Genomic DNA, 20,974 nt, shown 5'->3' with positions numbered 1-20,974 from the left:
TTCAACCAAGAAAAAACTAGCACCGGTAATACTTGCACAGCATTTATTAATAAACTGCTTGAAATTACTGAAACTAGTGTAACTGGGATTGATATTTCAAATGTTAAAACAAAGTTAAAACAATTGTATGTAGAAAATATTTGGTTGCAAAGTCTACAAAAAGCAGAAAATAACAAATTACGAACATACAACAAAATAAAATTAGCATTCAAATTTGAGCCATACCTGGGTCTTATGAAAAATATAAAACATCGAACCAGCTTAACTAGGTTTAGAATTTCAGCTCATTCACCTCCAGGTGAAATATCAAGGAATACCTCCAGAAGAAAGAATTTGTACACTATGTGATCTAGGGGCTGTTGGCAGTGAAACTCATGCATTCATGGACTGTGAAATATTGAAATTAAGAATAGTCTTATACAATTTCTAAATATGGTTTCAGTTTATGATGAAAAAATACACGAATTATCTAAGGATAACTTACTTAAAAAATTATTTACCTCAAATGATAGTTTCATTGTTAACAGTCTCGGAAAATTTGTTCATCAAATTATAATGTCTAACAATATCTAAACTTTACTTTTGTTTCTTATTACATGTACTACTAATATTTTATATTTCTTTGCTTACTTATTGTTTTATTTGTTATTGATGTTTGTTACTTGTTGTTGTTGTTGTATGTTTATTGAATACTATATACAATAAAATACTATACAATACTATACAATACTATACAATATAATATACAACAACATTTCTGAGCTATTTTTTTCCAAGATTTTGTTTTCAAAAAACCAAACAAAAATCAGACTGTCACTGATTCAGATCAAGGTCATGATGTCACTGAAAACCCTAGCATTACCATCTAACCTAATTATTTATTCTGAGCATGCTCAGTTGTTCTCTCAGTGTTGTTGAGAGAGGTAATTTATGATTAAAATCGTGAAAAAGACCCACTTAGAAATTTCAGATCTGGAAAAAAAATTATGTGCATATTCAACAGAGACTTGTTCATCACCAAATTTCATCGATATCTGCTGCAGAATTTCTGGGAAAATGTTAGAGATATAAAGGAAACGTCATGTACGAAAACAGGAAATAAGAAACTACTATACCCCCCTTTTCAGGCTGTGCCTGAAACTGAGACTAAAAAGGGGCGTCTGTAAAATATGATGTACATGTACTGTCTTTATGTAGAGTTTGAATGAGATCAGTCAATGAATGTCTGAGATATGACCCGTATGGACCCCAAATTAATAGTTCCTGGATAGCTCGTATCTTAAAAATAACAAATTTTTCATGACTATGCCAATACCAAGAAAATATGCATAGTTTAATTGCAGTCATTTGAGCTATATGCAAATATCAACATCACCAGTGGAGGTGAATAAACATTGCATTGTCTTTAGTTAATCTTTGAAACATATCCACACACATAACAAACTTGCATTTATTTTGGCAGATACTCGTGAGGTTGCCTTGCCTTTCCTCGTAAAAGCTGAATTTTAACCAACATTACATGACATTGTGTTATTTTGACTTCAGCATTTAAAAGATTATAGTACACTCAATCAATAATTTTTATTGCAAATAATGCTCTTGCTACCTTAATGGGAGACTTCAACACAGCTGATTTGATCTTCAATGCTCAGGTTGAAAGTTCAGAGTCAGCGCTCCAACTTCGTTTTTAGCTTCAAAGTTCACTCTAAGCATGCTCAAGTTGAAGCACAAGACTGCCATTACATACTTCATAATGGTGACTCCTGATTGGCTGAGAAGCACTAGGTGGATTTTAATGGTGACTCCTGATTGGCTGAGAAGCACTAGGTGGATTATAAGTATTATTAACCAGTATGGGATCTGAGTACATTTTAAAAGATATAAAATTGTCTTCTTCTTATGTGGTTATTCTAACATGGAAATAATATTCTAACATGGAAATCTTATTCTAACATGGAAATCTTATTCAAACATGGAAGTCTTATGTAACATGGAAAAAATATTCTAACATGGAAATCTTATTCTACATGGAAATCTTATTCTAACATGGAAATAATATTCTAACATGGAAATCTTATTCTACATGGAAATAATATTCTAACATGGAAAAAATATTCTAACATGGAAATCTTATTCTAATGTGGAAATAATATTCTAACATGGAAATAATATTCTTACATGGAAATAATATTCTAACATGGAAATCTTATTCTAACATGGAAATCTTATTCAAACATGGAAGTCTAATCTAACATGGAAATCTTATTCAAACATGGAAATAATATTCTAACATGGAAAAAATATTCTAACATGGAAATTTTATTCTAACATGGAAATCTTTATTTTTACATGGAAATCGTATTCAAACATGGAAATCGTATTCTAACATGGAAATATTTATTCTAACATGGAAATATTTATTCTAACATGGAAATCTTATTCAAACATGGAACTGGTATTCTACAATGGAAATTTATATAATTTATTAATCATGTACAAATTTAGTCATCACCACAATGTGGGTTTTATTTTTGACCGATGTTACAAGCATGTTCTCATAGAATAATATGACAGAACCCCACACCCTCCCCGTGGCTTTCGTTGCGTATGGAAGTTATTTTCACGAGTGATGCGGTGTATCCTGCGGCCGTACTTTTACGAGCGAAGCGAGTGAAAGTACAGCAGAATACACCGCATCTCAAGCCTATTCACATAGTTCATACCCACCATAGATTCCGGTCATTCAAAATGACTATTTTGAACTGTAGGCATTAATCATCGATTCTGACAATGACAGAGAGATAGAATCTAGGTCAGGGGAAAACCCATGACCCCAAGATTCTTTTCCCTTACGTCACGAACCACGTGACCGAGCCCATATGGCGGCGCTATTACGGCTGGATATCCACTCTGGTTCCTTTCCCTCCGCATCGAAGACTTAGACCAATGCTACGGAAAGAGTGGGGGTGGTTGGGGGTACCCGGAATCTAAGGTGGGTATGAACTATGTGAATAGGCGGGTTCAGAGAACCCTCTGCCTAAATTCACTACGTTCAATTACCCACCATAGACTCCCGGTCAGTCAAAATGACTATTCTCAACTGTAGGCAGAGTCAGACGCCAATAGGTGTCGGTTTTTCCGAGCAAACAGAAAATGATGAAAGTCTTTTTCCAGTCGGGGACATTCTACAACAATCACTCAACACCTTAGTTAAGATCCAAAAAGGGTGGTGTCTTACCTTGATTGTGCTGTCCCTGGAGCAAGAAGCCAAAATGCTGCTGTGGTGACAGGATTCAGTGTGCCCGAGAAAGCTAGACCCAAACCCAATTCTGGGGGTAGTATGCTTTCGAAATAAAGACCAAAATAGTTCTGCATGAGGGCATAGGTCGAAAAAGCAAGACCTGGGAGCTTCCAAGGAGTGCTGATGGTAGAGAAATCTGTCTGCAAAAATGCTGAGACTGACTTATCGCCTATGCGAAGGGACCCTTGTGGTCGTTTGGGCTGAGTCAGCAATCAAAGTTCGGTTGGGGATCATGTCCTGGGATTTGGTTCTTGGCGAGAAACTTGATTCGTGTCTTCGGCACAACTTGATCGTCCATAAAGGCGGCGCACATGTCCGCAAAAGACAGTGCGTCTAGCTCTGACCGGCGCCTACCTGAAGTGAGGAAGACTGTTTTCCACGTCATAAACTTGAGTGGTGCTGATCGGAGGGACTCAAAGGGCGGTCTGCTTAGAGCAGACAACACAACCGACAGATCCCAATTGGGCGGTTCCCATGTTCGGGTTCTCGGCCTCTGATTATGGAAAGCAGTAAATAGTCTCCTAATAATAGGACAATCGGCTAGACTTGACCCCAAAGTGTTCTCTATGGCGGGGGAAAAGGCTGACCTGTAGCCAACAATCGCTGCGTAGGACAAACCTACTTCGTCAAACAGGTGGACAAAGAAGTCTGCTACCTAACCTTCCACTACACCAACTAGTGAATGCTCGCCACTTCGAGTTGTAGACACCGTTGGTGGAATCCCTGTTCGCCCTGGCCAGGACATTGGCAGCCCGCTTAGATAGACCTTTCGTCTGTGCAAGTCTACTGAGAGCCTCCATGCGTTTAAGTGGTACACCGCTGGGCTCGTTGGTAGTGCGCCGTCTGGTTGGGACAGCAAGTCCGGTAGACCCAGAAGCACTTCTGGTGTTTCGACTAGCATTTCCAGTAGAAGCGGAAACCAGGCCTTGGTTGGCCAATTGGGCGCCACCAGAGTTAATATGCAGGTGGACTCCCGCAAAGTTTCAACAGGCCCAGGTCCCTGGTGTCGACAGGAGTGTTACGTACGTTGGGAGGTTGGCGCGCACCCTTGCTGTGAAAATACGAGCGACACGGTCAGTCTCAAAGATTTTGATGGGTCTGAAAAAATATCTTAGGCCTCAGAACTCCAGTGAAAAACACACGGCTTCAAGGCTAAAACCAAGAACCCCGCATGCAGCCATGGCAAAAAGCATTTTGAATGCAAAAACATTCTCCTTCAAAAATTTTTGTTCATTATTCGTACCATCAGCTTCTACAACGTTTACATTTCCAGTAATGAACGAACAAATAAAACTTGCAGACGATCATCAAAGTCACGATGTGACATAACTCACTTCGCGATGTTATACACCGGTTATACCAATAATTCCTTTTAGTCATACCATGCAAAAAATGTTATTTCTATTTTTTATATGAAATAAACATAAAATTTGACTTAGTTTTATCGAGAGCAATTATTTTTGATCACTCGATCAGGTCGGTGAAAAACATAGACCAACATGATGATTGTGACGCGTTAGTTGACCGGAATGTATCCTTTGACCCGATGGGTCAAAAATGACATTAACCAATCAGAATGCCACATGGTGATGCCGGTAGAACCCGAAGTTTTTTGAATGGTAGTGATCATAAAAATTACATTGCGGAAGTAAAGCAATGTCGTAGCACGATGTGTTGGTATGGATTTCAGATGAAAACTGCATGATGGTTTTCGAAATAGGTGATTTGCAATTTTTAAAAGGTAAAAGAAGTCTTGAAAGAAGAGTTTTAACATGATTCGCGATGATAAAAGTTCAAATGTATTTTACCCAATCATGCAATAAACACAATGTTTTTTCTTGAGTAGCGTAAACTGATCGTGAACTCCGCTTTGCCCATGCTTATATCGGGGTGGAATTGATTTTGAAAGAATTTTAGCTTTCAATCTAAAGACTGCATCGATCGTCAAAGTATTCACTTACAAACAAAGAGATCCTAATTTTACAAAATTGACTTGTATTGTTTATAAGCTGCTACTATATCGTGCGACTATTTCAATTGTTTACAAATTATAATCCATGACTGGCAAGATGCATGTCCGTCGGTATGTAATTATAATAACAATCAGACAATAGTCCTGCTCGGAAGCGTCTCGGTGATGGTCGCTAATTTTGAGTGCCAGTCGGGCCGACCAGCGTGGCAAGATCCCTGATAGCTATATTTCCTACTTTAATTTCGTAATACACTTCATAGGATAAATCAAAGAAAGCTTAGAAAGAACTCCCGTGTGCTGAGAGTATTGATGACACATTAAAAATTAATTAAAAATTACTTGTACATGAGATATTGATGGAAAAGCTGAAAACTATTTATGTAAATCAGGTATTAAACTAATATGAACAGAACAGAACAAAAAAATTATGAATTATAATGCTAATTAGAGAATTAATATTAATCAAAATTAATCAGGCCTGTCTATTGTCCTAGAGCATTTATGTACCAAATTTTATTCAAATGTGATGATCAGTAATTGAGATATCAGTGTTAATTAATTATGTTAATTAGGTGATTAATAAGCATAAATATTTACCAAAAACTAATATGGTGTATGATGAGTACTCTTTAAAAGTGTCATTAAAATCCAATGAGTGGTTCTTTAGACATCAGTGCAACAGCCATGGAACAGCAAAAAATTAACTAATTATGCAAATTAGGAAATTAATATGCACAATTATTTACCCAAAAACTAATCAGGTCTCTGCATAGTCTTAGAAGATCTATGTCGCAAGTCTCATTGAAATGTGATGATTAGTACTTGAGATATCAGGTGAAAAGCTGAAAATTAACTAATTATGCTAATAAGGTGATTAATATGCACAAATATTTATCCAAAAACTAATTAGATCTCTGCACAGTCCTCAAGTAACTATGTACCAGGTTTCATTGAAATGTGATCATTACTACTTGAAATCTCAAAAGCTGAAAATTAATTAATTATGCAAATTAGGTAATTAATATGTATTCATATTACCCTAAAAACTATAAGGTCTGTGCAGTGTCCTATGACATTTATGTACCAAGTGTCAATGAAATGTGATTATTACTACTTCAAATATCAAAAGCTGAAAATTAATTAATTATGCAAATTAGCTAATTAATATATACTGATATTACCCTAAAAACTATCAGGTCTGTGCAGTGTTCTATGACATCTATGTACCAAGTGTCATTGAAATGTGATGATTACTACTTGAAATATCAAAAGCTGAAAATTAATTAATTATGCAAATTAGCTAATTAATATATACTGATATTACCCTAAAAACTATCAGGTTTGTGCAGTGTCCTATGACATCTATGTAATAAGTTTTATTGAAATGTGATGATTAGTACTTGAGATATCAGTGGAAAAGCCAAAAATTGATTAATCATTTATGCAAATTAGGTAATTAATATTGCACAGATTTTTACCCAAAACTAAGCAAATCTGCACATTAGTTTGGAGCATCTGTGTGCCAAGTTTCATCAAAATCCAATGAGTGGTTCTTTAGATATCAGTGGAACAGTCATGGAACAGCTAAAAATCAGCTAATTATCATGCAAATTAGGTAATTAATATGCATGGATTTTTACCAAAACCTAATCAAATCTGCGCATTAGCCCAGAGCATCTATGCACCAAGTTTCATCAAAAACTGATGTATGGTTCTTGAGATATCAGTGGAACAGACGGACACACACACACACACACACACACACACAGACACACTAACTGCAAAGACTCCTTTTTTTGTGCTTCGCACACGGGGGTCAACAATGAAAAAAGCACTGTGGCGGTCTTACTAATCACCATGGCAGCTCGAGACCACAGTAGCGGGCAGAAAAAGCTGCGTGGCGGCCCTGCATACATATTGAATGCTGGGGAGAACACTGTCCTTAACTTCATTTATACAAGTTAAAATGGTTATGTCAAAGTGCTTGGGGTATTGTAGACTGTAAACAGTCCTTGGGCCTAATGTAATTGTGTATCCTAGATATTCAAATGCCGAAGGCGTTCAATGAGAAATGAAAAGCATTTCACTCGAGGGACTGTGTACTTCCTTTCCCAGTGTTTGCAATTTATTCACGCCTATTATGTTTATACACAATATTTATTAATAATAACAGATTAGGTATGACCGACTGTCGACAGTCTAGGGGTAGGCTCAGTCTTCTATTTATCCATAAACCCATGCACTATCCTCTGGGCCAGTATGACAGACATTTTTTTTGTTTCAATCTGGGGTACGGGTAAATACACTTCTTGTCCACGACAAGGATACAGGAACTGTGTCGTAAACATATCAATTCTTGTTGACGATTTATCTCGGAACTGTGTGCTAATTACCTCTTTGACCACACAAACTACAACAATAACAACCATCATTACAGTTTTCATGTCTATCGTGGCAAATTTAACACCTCTACGAGGTATGACAACTTTTGAAGCCTTCCATTGTCTTTGCATAATTGTGTGACATAGGAATTGCTTTTTATAGGCGTGACAACATGTTTTTACTAAGGTAAACTAAAATATTTACCATGGTTAAATGGTGTTTATGGTTGATTTAAGATGGCATGATGCTGATGTTGAGGATTTTATATAATTCATACAAGTGGTTACATCAAAAAGTTCTTTCAGTTCTTCCAAAAATAAAATCAATGTAATATTCAAGGTACCAATGAACAATGCGTAACAATGAATGTATATTACTACAGTTAACCTTATTCACGATTATTCTTTCAGTTAATTACCAGACTCGCATAGTTAATTTGCATGATGGCATTAGATAACATGATACCCACCCGTTTTGCAAACGAGAACCACACAAATCATAGAATGCATACGTGATGTTTTATATTATTAATTTTTCCTATCGAAAATATAACAAGTAAAAAGGGTTTACTAGATAGTTTATCAACTTACTGACACCCATCATATAACCTGCTGCTCAAAAAAGTAGTTGGACAATCAAACTACAATGTTACAAAACTTTGTGGCCAGGCAGAAACATAATGACCAGTTACTGGTCATTATGTTTCTGAGTAATTTCAAACACTGCTTCTGAATTGTCATGTATAACACAGCATTTAGGAATACTGTTGCCCAGTCAATGAAACAAATGTATTTGCTGGCATTCTCTACATTTATATAGATTATATAGATAGGCTTAAATTGCTTTTCAGAAATTCAGGAGTAAAGTCAAATTTTTCGATTTTGAGTTGTCCCTTCAAATAACTCATCATGACCAGTGTTTTGCAAAAGCAGGCATATTACCATGAAATCAACATGGTGATCTTTATAGTTTGTAAATATTTACAATGCAAATATGGCTTCTTTGTCATTTTGTTATTTTGCTTTCCAGCATTTACATGGAACAAGATGGCGGTATTATTGATAGATTGTCGGTGTTTGTCCATGTCAGTTTTAAAATTACACAGGTAGTGAATGATTCTTATCATGAATCTCAATTTATTTCAGGAATCAGGAAACAACAAATTGTGAATCAAGGAATTGCAAAATACAAACCAATGCATCCTAGACTAATAATAATAATTAATAACTAATAACTCCAACAATTACACGTTCTTAAATTGATAGAATGAATGTATGGACAAATATTGACCATATATTTGTGAGTGAATACCTGTCGTTTAATTAATTTCCACCTCTACAAGGTTGTTAAATTGCGAGAATAAATGTGTCCACAAATATTTGAGACTTATTTTGGTGTAAACAACTCGCGTTTGATTAATTCACACGGCAGGATTCCAGAAGACGTACCTACACTTTATGCAAATTTTTTAAAATTATGCTAATATTTCTATTATTGAGTTACAATTGTCCAAAAAATTAACAATTTTGTGTTTTTACTTGTGTAAACTATATGCATGCCATAACCTGTTAGTGTACATCTTGCCAATTGGGTGTTTGCCATTTGCATTGCCCATACCTGATCTGACCCTAACCCTAATGCCAAGACACGTTCCTGTTAATAATTGCTTAATAATGATACTCTGTTGTGCACTGTCTGCGGGTTGCATTGTTGTCAACTGATTAAACAAGTCTCGTTTAATTACATTCCACCAATTACAGGTTGTTAAATTGAGAGAATAAATGTCTCAACAAATATTTAATACCTATTTTGGTGTAAACAACTCATGTTTGATTAATTCCCACAATTACAAGTTGTTAAATTGAGAGAATAAATGTCTCAACAAATATTTAATACTTATTTTGGTGTAAACAACTCATGTTTGATTAATTCTCACAATTACAAGCTGTTAAGGTAGCGAGACTATTATTTGTGTTGAAAATTACGATTTTCACATTTATTTATTAATTGATGAAATGCACTATAAACTTTCATGTGATAAAGTCAACATAACATAGAATGTCATGTAAGTTGGTTAAAATGTAGATTTTCTGAAGGGAAGCAAGGCAGCCTCAGTAGTGTTTTCCAAAATCAACAACACAGGTTTAATCTGTGTGCCTATAAGTTTCAAAGATAAACTCAAGACAAAGCAATGTTAGGATGTGTTATCAGTAGCTATCTGACACACAATGAGTGTTTCCAAACATTTGAGTGGTTTGTCTCCGCCCCTGTTTGTTTCACAGATTAGTCATTTGCATATGAATGTGTCAGACACAAGGTCACACAGCCACTGAAAAAAATCATTGATTTTGGTGTTTTCATATGCCGAATTTATCCAATTATAGCTATCCCATTCCTTTATTTTTTTGGTTTCCAATAGCCTTACACATTTGGATGTCCCTACACATGTTAAAGCAGACCTTGATGGGAAAACAAATTGATTGTGCCGATAAACAAGCTTGAAAATCTTTGCTGTTACTTCATGGACGTTTTCTAGGAGTTTATGTTTTTCAAAATACAAGGTCTTTAACAAAAAATAACGTATACTTATTGTCGTCGGATTAACACCAAATTTTCACAGCTTTAAGGTGACAGTGAGAGGAACTTGAATGTGTCCAGACAAACTATTTCATCGATTATTTACCAACGAGTTGTGGCTTGAGTTGGGGGCAATGCGACTAAAACAGTAATTGAAACTCAGCACACTATTTTTTAAAACGCGTTGCTTGCATAAAACTGACCAGACACATTCAACTTACCAGACTATTGAACAACTAGGAAAAGTGAAAAAAATACTTCTTATCGCCAGCATAAATGCGTAATTATTTTTTTTACAGAAAAAGTAATTTTTCACCTTTGATTAAGTAACGGGTCATAGAATGCAGATGCGGGCATGACAAACACACCTTTGCAAAGCTTGAAGTCTGGCGATTCTAAAAATATATACTTTCCTGGGTCTATGTGTAGTCATTTGGTCACAATTAGAAGATGAAAACAAGTAAGCAAATAATAGTCCCGCTACCTTAAATTGAGAGAATAAATGTGTGGACAAATATTTGAGACTTATTTTGGTGTAGACAACTGTCGTTTAATAATTTTACACCATTACAAGTTGTTAAATTGAGAGCATAAATGTATGGACTAATATTTGAGACTTATTTTGGTGTAAACAACTCACGTTTGATTAATTCCCACAATTACAAGTTGTTAAATTGAGAGAATAAATGTATGGACTAATATTTGAGACTTATTTTGGTATAGACAACTCTTGTTTAATAATTTTACACCATTACAAGTTGTTAAATTGAGAGAATAAATGTATGGACTAATATTTGAGACTTATTTTGGTGAAAACAACTCGCGTTTGATTAATTCCCACAATTACAAGTTGTTAAATTGAGAGAATAAATGTGTGGACAAATATTTGAGACTTATTTTAGTGTAGACAACTATCATTTAATAATTTTACACCATTACAAGTTGTTCAATTGAGAGAATAAATGTGGTGTGGACAAGTATTTGAAACTTATTTTGTTGTAGACAACTCTTGTTTGATTAATTCCCACAATTACAAGTTCTTAAATTGAGAGAATGAATGTATGGACAAATATTGACCATATATTTGTGAGTGAATACCTGTCGTTTAATTAATTTCCACCTCTACAAGGTTGTTAAATTGAGGGAATAAATGTGTCCACAAATATTTGAGACTTATTTTGGTGTAAACAACTCGCGTTTGATTAATTCACACAATTACAAGTTGTTAAAATAATGAAATAAATATACTGGTATCAATCTATCAATCAAATATTTTATTTTACCTAATAATGTACACTTGTAGTTTACAAAACAAGAATCAATTATAAATAGGTAAAATAGGAACCAGAAATAGCCGTTGGCTAATCTAGTCTGATTCCTCAAAAAACAAAATGAATTACACTATCTTTGAGGGTGAGTTATAATAACCTGAACCTGTAAATGAAGCTAATAATAATAATAATAATTATTATTATTATTCAATTAATTTTTCTTTCATTTTTAACTTAAATAATTTCCTTGTGGTAATGTCTTTTATATTCTGTGGTAGCTGGTTCCATAGCTTGGGGCCAGTATTTTTAATAGAACGTTGACCTACAATAATACGGTACTTTGGAATTATTAAATTTCAGTTGGTTTGAAACCTAGTATGATAAGTTTTGGGTACATGCTGAAAGAGTTGGGATATAGAATTAGGAAAATGTCCATGAATACTATCAAAACATTAACATTTACCCACAATGTTTCAGAGTGTTTTACCTCGACATCAATCAAATTATAATTTAAAGAGGTGTGGATATAGACCCCTACTCCACCACCCCTTTGATTTGTTCTGCCTTTTGTTTCTAATGAGTAATTATATAGATTGAACATATCTTTATTTTTGACTTGCCATATTTCAGAAAGTGCAATGACTTTAAATTTGAAGGGAATTGTATCATAAAATAATTTTAATTCATCAAAGTTTTTAGTTAGCGATCTTATTTTCACATGAGTGATGGAAAACGCACCTTTCGAAATGTTTCCAGTGAGTTCAAGAAATGCATTGTAGGAATAAGTGTTGCAGCTGTCATAATGTGTGTCAAATTCCTCACTATTTGAATCCACTATCATCTTGCGAAATACAGATAACGCAATTTGATCCGTATCCTCCTCACCATTCTCACGTTCTGGAATTCCATTGATTTCTAGGTTAATTCGACGGGTGTATTGATCTTTATCGTGAAGCTCCTTTTCTAATACACCAACTCTGTCACATAATTGGATGTTCTCTCGCGTCAGGTTTGTGTTACTCAATTCAAGTTTCTCCATTCTTTTTCTCATTTCTTCAAATTGGTTATTAATAAACTTCATAGAAGTGTCTGTACTTTGCTGATTCGTCTTCATGTCATGTATATATTTCTGTATTGCATATACAGCACTCAGTAGCTGTGATGGCCGTGTTTGACTTTGTGGGGAAGGTGACAAGATTTGCATACTCGCCATGTTGTCCTCTATTGTTTGCGCTGTTGTCGTTGTTGGCGTATTAGATGCTGGCGTTTGAAACCTCTTTTCTTCGCATTTTCGGCATAATTGTAAGTCTCCTTGGCATAGATTAACTTTCCTGGTAGTTTTGCAATCAATGCATCTCATTGCGGTAGTGAAATAGACGAGACAGTCGTGAGAAAATACAGGAGCGATGTGAAACCAGTACTTGCTCAGAAACGCCCTCTATGTGCATCATTGGTATCATTGGATATTTGATTTAACTGTGAAACTTTCTAACAACATGTTAACTGCTGACTTTGAACCCTCAATCAAAAATTCCACAGACACAGTATAAATACCACAACACCACAGAAGATATTCGTCTGTTGGCTGATTTGTTTTCGTAATATAGGGAACGCCATCGACACTTTAACACAACTTACCTTGACTTGGGTCTTGTTTATCTCTTGTCACAATCTGGAAACTGTTGAACAAATTGCGTGTCGTCCAGTTTAAGACATAAGTTATTTTATTATTTATTCGTTCAGTTTTGCATGGTAGAGTTTCGTGAGGTTTATTATTTTTTCGCGATGTTCTTTGTTTACTTATTACGGTTTGAGAGATTTCAGTTTATTTGATTTACGTTTTTACGGTAGCTCTGAGCGGGACTCGAACACACTGTCTTTTCAAGCTAATTTTGTTTTATCTTGATGGCACGCTTGTGTACCACGCTACGACGTTGGTCGTTGAGTGGTGTTCATTTTTCTAACTACTCCAATGTACCGATGAATTGAACAGGAAAGTCAAAACGATTGCCGGTTTCTGATTGCTGCGGTTCTGGTGAGTGTGTATCTAGTGTGATTTGAACCCATGTCATTTGTATTGTGCGTTTTTTTTATACTCATGTTGGCTACGCCGTAATATGCAACCACTTCCCCATTTTATTGTGATTTTGAGAGTGTTTAATGATGTCTTCCTCACCCATCACGCCATGACCCAGTTTCAACCACACAGCCAATTTGCAACAAAGTGCGTGACCCTTGGCGTGACCCGACTGATTATATGATCGCTCTGTTCAACTGTTAGGATTTATTACCGTTATTATCATTATATTCTCACGTGATTTGTTTTACCTTATGTGTAATGTCTTAAGTATCTTTATTGTAATTTGTATTTACCAATTCGTATATACCGAGGAAACAACCCCGATTGAAGGTAAGTATTTTGTGAAGTCACCAATTCGTATGTAGGTACGGCTTCTAGAACCGTGCCCACAAGCCTAATAATTTAGAATTACACAATACTTGGGGGAATTAGTTGTAATGTAATTTGTTGATTTGTTGGTTCATTATTCATTGATTACTAATTCGTTCATTCGTAATTCATGAATTACCTCCAAAACCCCAGGGGATAATTCTCATGGGGTCATCTAGTTTCAAAAACTGATACGAAATTATCATCTGTACCACAGCAAATATAGAATGTGAACGATAGTATAATAAAGAGTTTTTACACGACAATCTCGTGACATCGCCCAGTTTAAAGTACATGTACTGGTGATCTTGATACTTTCACCATGTTATTTCGAGAATAGTCAAAATACGAAGATCACTCCTAATTACAATGCGATATAACGACGATTATCGTATTACAATCTCTTACAATTCCCAAAATACACTCTCACCTTGCAAACGATCAAACGGGTAACTGTTCACAGGTGTTCTAATAAATTGGCAGCCATGTTCAGATATATGATGCTGACGTTGACCCCCTGATTCGGATTCAATTTTGGATTCAACCTCGAGTAATTTACAGTAGTACATTTCCAGAAAAAAAATAATTCTGATTTATGTCATATGTTCCTTTATTGAGCACACTAGAAAACAAACATGTGCTCGAATAATAAACCAACTCATTAAAATAGACACTTCAGAAACATGACGTACATGTGTAAAAAATATTTTCGGCGCGCAACTCGCTGTCGTAGTTATTGCGCCCTCCCCGACAGATTCACTCGGACACAAACAACGTCCGAGGGCGCAATAACTGTTCGATATGTTAATTAAACTGTTTTTTTAAACTAGATAGTGTTTTTTTTATAATTTGTGTGCAAGTATATGAATAGGGACCGAAATATCCGGGCATAATAACTTTATTACACACATCAGTGGATGCTGTTTGGTGATAATACAGAAAAGAAAAAACAATTACAAACAAAACAAACTAAAGGGTATATATAAAATACGTATTAGGTTTGATGAATTGTGTTTTTAAGTATTTTGCAAGTGCAGTACTGCTATTAAAAATGCAAGTTTCTATTAAATTTTCGGTTAGCTGTATTTCACATTTTTAATTTAGTCTTCTAAGAGGGTATTTCTTTCTTGTGTGAAGAAGCACAGTCAAGGATGAAATGTTCTTCATCTTCTACAGTATACATGTGTTTCATTTTTTACACAATCTGTAGTTTGCCTCAATTCTTGGAAATTTTCTCCTGCCTAATTCTATTTCCAAATTATGGTCACTAAGTCGAAACTTGGTAACCATTCTTCTCAAATTGAAGTTCTGAATTTCTGTTAAATATTCTTCCAATTCATATTCCATTTTAAACAAATTATACGTTCTTAATTTGTTTCTGAATTTCCGTTTTTTTGGGACATGACTAAGTTGCTGATACCATGTTTGTATATATTTATTTTTTTATTTTTCTCCCCACATTCTATATATTTTCTTTACTTCATTTAAATCAGCATGTCCATGAATTGTTTTAACATGTTCTATCCAGCTTAAGTTTGAAGACACTGTTTCTTTAAGTGCACATTTTAGAATATGATTTTCAGGTAACAAAGACAATCTGTGCCAATATTTAATTAGTGATAAAGTTGCCTTAATCTTATAAGAATTCTACCAATTTCACTTCTCATACCAATCAATGGTGTTACTTTACTAACACCTAAAATAAACCGGTAAAAGTGGTTGCATGCTTGCTTCAAGTAATTGTTTTCATTTGTAATTTCATTGGCCCCATTTCTCTGACCCATATAACAAAATGGAGAGATGATTTGATCAAAATGTTTTAGGCTTAGTTTTGTAGAGATCTTTTATGATTTAGTATAGTGTGACGTATACTAAATAAAGCTTTCATAGCTTTATTTTTTAGGTTTGACTGATTTATTTTAAATATACCATTTGGTGTGAAAATGGTTCCTAAATAACAAAACTCCTTAACAGATGTTATCTATTCATTATTTATTTTGAAATTCATATTTTTTATTAAACGATTACTGTTGTTAAATATCATCACTTTAGTTTTTCTAACATTAACTTTTAGGTACCATGTTGTACAATAGTCATTTAGTTTGTTCAGACAGTTTTGTAGACCGTCCGCGGGCTCCGAAATAATTGCCAGGTCATCCGCATACCTGCATACTGAATGCAATTCAGGGGAAAGTGTCAATCATGATTGGTTTATCTACATTCTCACCGAATATACCAGGAAGGTCATTCATGAACATGTTAAAAAGTGTTGGTGAGATGTTGCACCCTTGTGTTTGACTCCACTTGTCAGATAAAATCCCTTTGTGATACCACTGTTTAGCTTTACTTTATATTCTTGATCAGTGTACATTGATTTTATTATGTTGTAGAAATTGCCATTTATGCCAGTTTTTTGTAGTTTTAGAAATAAAGCATCATTTGAGACACTGTCAAATGCTTTAATTAGGTCTACGAAACAGCTGTATACTCTTTTACACTTAGCACCCGTTTCTTTTTTTCCATACAGTGTTTTTTCCACTGATTGCATCACTTGTACAATTCGAATTGTACCTCATTCATTAATTTGTTTTTCTCCAAGTGGTTTGTCAATCTGAGATTCATAATGCCTGTGAATAATTTTGACAGACAGCTTGATATAGCAATTGCTCTATAATTGGCTGAGTTTGACCTGTCACCTGATTTGTGTAGTGGTACTAAGATGGTGGATTTCCAACTTGTTGGACAGGTGCCACTCTCTAAAATAAAATTGAATAATTTTTGTATACATGGAATTAACAGACTATTTTTTGTTTTTAACAATTCATTTGAAATACTGTCTTCAGCTGTTTTTTTAAATTTGTAATAGCCTTTTTAATTTCATTATATGAAATAACATTGTAAACTCATAATTTTGTATCTCACTAATAATTTTAGTAATTGCTTAAAATCAGTATTAGTTTTATTATTGTTATATAATTTGCTGAAATGATCTAGCCACTCATCGCTATTTATAGTTGAGTCAGGATTAAGATTGTTTTGTTGGCAACGTAGTTGTTTTAATAATGACCAGTACTCATTCTGATCCGTTTTATCACAAGTTTCAAGTTTGTTTATCATTTCATTTTTAAAAAATTATTCTTATTTTTTTTATTAATCTAGTATATTTGTTTTGAATACATGGTATCTGTGCTTTATAAATGGATTGTTTGGTTGCTTCGATATTTGTTTAGAAATTGAGAAAAGTTCTTTTTTTTGAATGTAGCATGGTTTGTCAAACCAAGGTTGAATAAAACGTTTAAATTTTTTACTATTTTTTGTTGATGGTGTAATTTTTTTAGACAACTGTCAGCAGATTTAATCAGAATTTCTTTCAACTTGACTGTTGCTTCATCAATATTCATGTTATGTAGATTATAGCTCAAATACTTGCTGAAAAGGAATGCATAATTTTCTTAAGAGTTTTCATCCCTACATATTTTGAAGGATGGGGGTGCAACTGATCAGTAGACTTGTTTGATCTGTATTGTAGTCAACTATTAGAGAAAATTCAATATGACAGTGATAAATAACTAATATTGTAAACTTTGAAATATTGGATTTGTTCATAAAGATTCTTAGTTGTTATGCAATAGTCTACTGTTCTAGATCATGCTGGGTGACGATAAGTATTATTTCCAATTAAATCACCAATGTGTCTGCCATTACAAATGACCAAGTTGTTATTTATGCAGAGTTTGACCAGATGCATTTCAAATCTATTTTTGAATTTATCTTGCATATGCCTTTTAGTAAACATCTCAGCAATATAGTTATTTGGTACTGGGATGTGTTCATTGTCGTCAAATGCAATATAATCTGCTAGAGAACCTGTACGACTATTAAAGTCCCCAGCAATTATTACTTCACCTTTATGAAAGAAATTGGTGATTTCTCTTTCTAAGATATCAAAATAAACATTGTCTAAATGATAATTTGAGTTTTCAGGAGGTATGTATATGCATCCCAAATAAATATCTTTGTCTAAAGAAAAGTATTTCTTATCTATTTTACACCAAATGAAATCACTTATTGCAGAATCAGTTTTCTTCAGACAATTGTTAAATTTGGACTTAAATAATAAAGCACCCCCCCAGAATCCCTTCTACTTTTGTTTGATTTCTTTTTTTCTATTTGATCTAAAACTACTGTAATCATCTATTTCTAATACATCACTACTACTTTGGCTACCTAACCATGTTTCCTGTAAACACATAATATCAAAATTGTTCAAAAAAAAAAATACAATCAGCCTCTTTAGTCTTAGTACCAAGACCATAGCGGACCATAGTGGGCATAGTGGGGGGGGGGGGGGGTCTGACACCAACCCCTAATATATTATACCACTCAACACTACCAGGCACTGAATGCGATCTTGAAAGGAGATAACATTTTTGAATAATAATAATGATAGTTTCAACAAATACTGTGTCTGGAATATAGAAACGTGACGAACAAATGATCGGTGGATTAATGAACAATGTGTTCGCCACGACACTGATTTGTATTTGTTACTTTTGATGTCTATTTATGCAATAAATCTCCACACGTTGCCTCCAAATATAAAACGTACCAGAAAATAATTCAGAAGTCTCGCAACCTTATTCTGTCTCTTTTTTCCAGACAGTCAACAAAACGCTGTTACAGATAATGAATTCTAATATACTCATATACATGTTCTTAGACAACTGAAATGATGCAAATTGATATATATATGGAAAGTATAATAATGGGGAAAATCACTTTACTGAAACCGTTTACTCGACGTGCAAATGTAGTGGTGTTTTACATTGCTGTTCAGTAAATGATGTTGTTAAAATAACTTGATTATGATGATCTCAAATCTTTTAAAGTTTTGGATGGTAATGAAATTTCAATTAAGAACGAACAGAATTTTGACTACGGCTACCGGTAAATGCTTTGTTTATACATAATTATTTGCAGATAGTAATTGCGTCTTGTGTTGCAAATTGCTCCCGATGAGTAGGTTACTTGTACTTTACCTAAATACTGATCTGAAAAATTGAGATATCTATAGAACAACCAATGATTGGTTCATCTAAATTGGGTAATTGATTTGCACAGATTTAACAACATAAGAGAAACCTACTATACAAAATTTCGTTGACATCGCATGAGTGGCAATTGATTTATCAGTAAAAAGTTGAACATAGCTTAATTTCTGTAAATTAGATATCAATATATAGATTTATAGCTGCAATTTAGGGTTAGAACAATATTGTTGATGGCATTCGCTTTATGCGTTATACACCATTTAGTGTTCAAAATTTCCGTTTGGTGATCATGGATATCTACCGTGAATAATATTATATATCATTGGTTACATACCCATATATTTTCAGTTATGCATATTGATGAGATCACAAATTGAGGTGCAAAGTGTTAAACTTGCATGGAAAGTTACAAATCTGAGAAAGAAAGTATTGCAAATTGTTGAAATAGCGCAAAAAGTTTCAAAAACCAGTGTTCAACATGCATGTAATTTATGAATCTAGCGATAAAGTTTGAGAGAGTGAGGTGAAAAGTATGAAAATATCGGGGAAAGTAGCAACCACATGGCGCAAATTGTGATTTACATGTATCATGGAAAAATTAAAACAAAGGTGCAAAGTGTGAAAGTAACCTTGAACGTTGTCAAAGTGTGGACAGTCGTCAAACTGAGGTGCAAAACATGGAAATTGTAGCGTGGACACTAGTGTTAAACTAGTGCGGATATCACTGAGGTGTGAAGTCTGAAACTATGGTGGGAATTGGTGGAACAGACGTGTAATGTATTCACACAAGTCCAACCAGTGAGGCAGAAATAGCTTTTATTCATTCACACGATGTTTCATACAGGCCGCCATTACAAGAATGTCATCATACCAGAGAATAACTTACATCACGTGTTAGGGGTCATCTCCAATGACCTACAAGTAAGGGGCGTCTCACAAATATATATAACATGAGTACAAGTATACATTACACTTCCCCCCTTTTAAGCTGAGAACTTGCACAATAGAATCTCAAAGTTTAAATTCAAATGTTCTTTGCCTACTTTAACAAAATAACAATAAACGTTATATCCTATCATCAGAGGGGAGAGGTTACTCGCACAAATCACCCTCAAATGGATCCTCAGCATACATTTTCCCTACTCTACAGTTTTGGTTTCACAATAGTCATCCACATCATGGATATGGGTATATTCTTTGAACTTTGAAAACATCAAAAATACATAACAGTAAAAACTCACAAATCTAAACGAACTGGTGGTTTTCTTATGTGTGTAGAAACCCTCAACATTGGTTTGGGTGTAGCAGGTACAGGCAACAACGGTTTACTAGGAGAAGCAAGTGGTTCGATCGGAATTTGTTTACTTACTAAATTTCCCCCTGAACTAGATGGTAAAACTGCTGGAACATGCATCTCTCTGTCATCATCATGTGTAGAAAGGGAACTATACATGTCGCAACCTGTACTAAACCCTACTTTAGATAATCTAACATGATCAGTGTGGCGTCTCACCTCACGACCATCTTCTAATCTAACTATATAAGAAGAAGCATTCTTCTCTACTACTCTACCATTTAACCAATGTGGACCTGGCCTAAAGTTGTAGACAAACACAGTCATTCCAACTTCAAACTCTCTGGACTTTGTATGCGTGTCATGCCCAGATTTTTGCTTTGCTTGAGCACGAAGTACAGTTGATTGCTCATTTGGTTGTTATAAGTCCAAATGTGTCCTTAATTTTCGTCCCATAAGTAGCTCTGCAGGCGTTTTACCTGTCGTAGAGTGTGGCGTCACTCTATATTTGAACAGAAATCTTGACAACTTTGTTTCCACACTCCCACTACAAGGCTTTTTCATTCCTTCTTTGAACGTCTGAACCGATCGTTCTGCCAGGCCATTTGATCCCGGATGATATGGTGGAGACGTTAAATGGATAATACCATTAGCATTCATAAATGCTTGAAATTCAT

The 20,974-nt window shown here is 34.5% G+C and overlaps 1 protein-coding gene across 1 annotated transcript in view; it reads right to left on the bottom strand.

Moving 5' to 3' along the window:
• The window catches only part of LOC102804022 (insulin-degrading enzyme-like), a 204,765-nt gene extending 190,312 nt beyond the window's left edge, over positions 1-14,453 (bottom strand). Inside the window, exon 1 of the mRNA XM_085504132.1 lies at positions 14,383-14,453. The gene's annotated coding sequence lies outside the window, so the exon portion shown is untranslated. The remainder of the gene's footprint in view (positions 1-14,382) is intronic.
• Positions 14,454-20,974: the final 6,521 nt, after the last annotated feature.

Source organism: Saccoglossus kowalevskii, chromosome 10, assembly GCF_978046115.1.
Source record: "Saccoglossus kowalevskii chromosome 10, keSacKowa6.1, whole genome shotgun sequence".
NCBI lineage: Eukaryota > Metazoa > Hemichordata > Enteropneusta > Harrimaniidae > Saccoglossus > Saccoglossus kowalevskii.
This window is presented reverse-complemented; position numbering and strand designations above follow the sequence as displayed.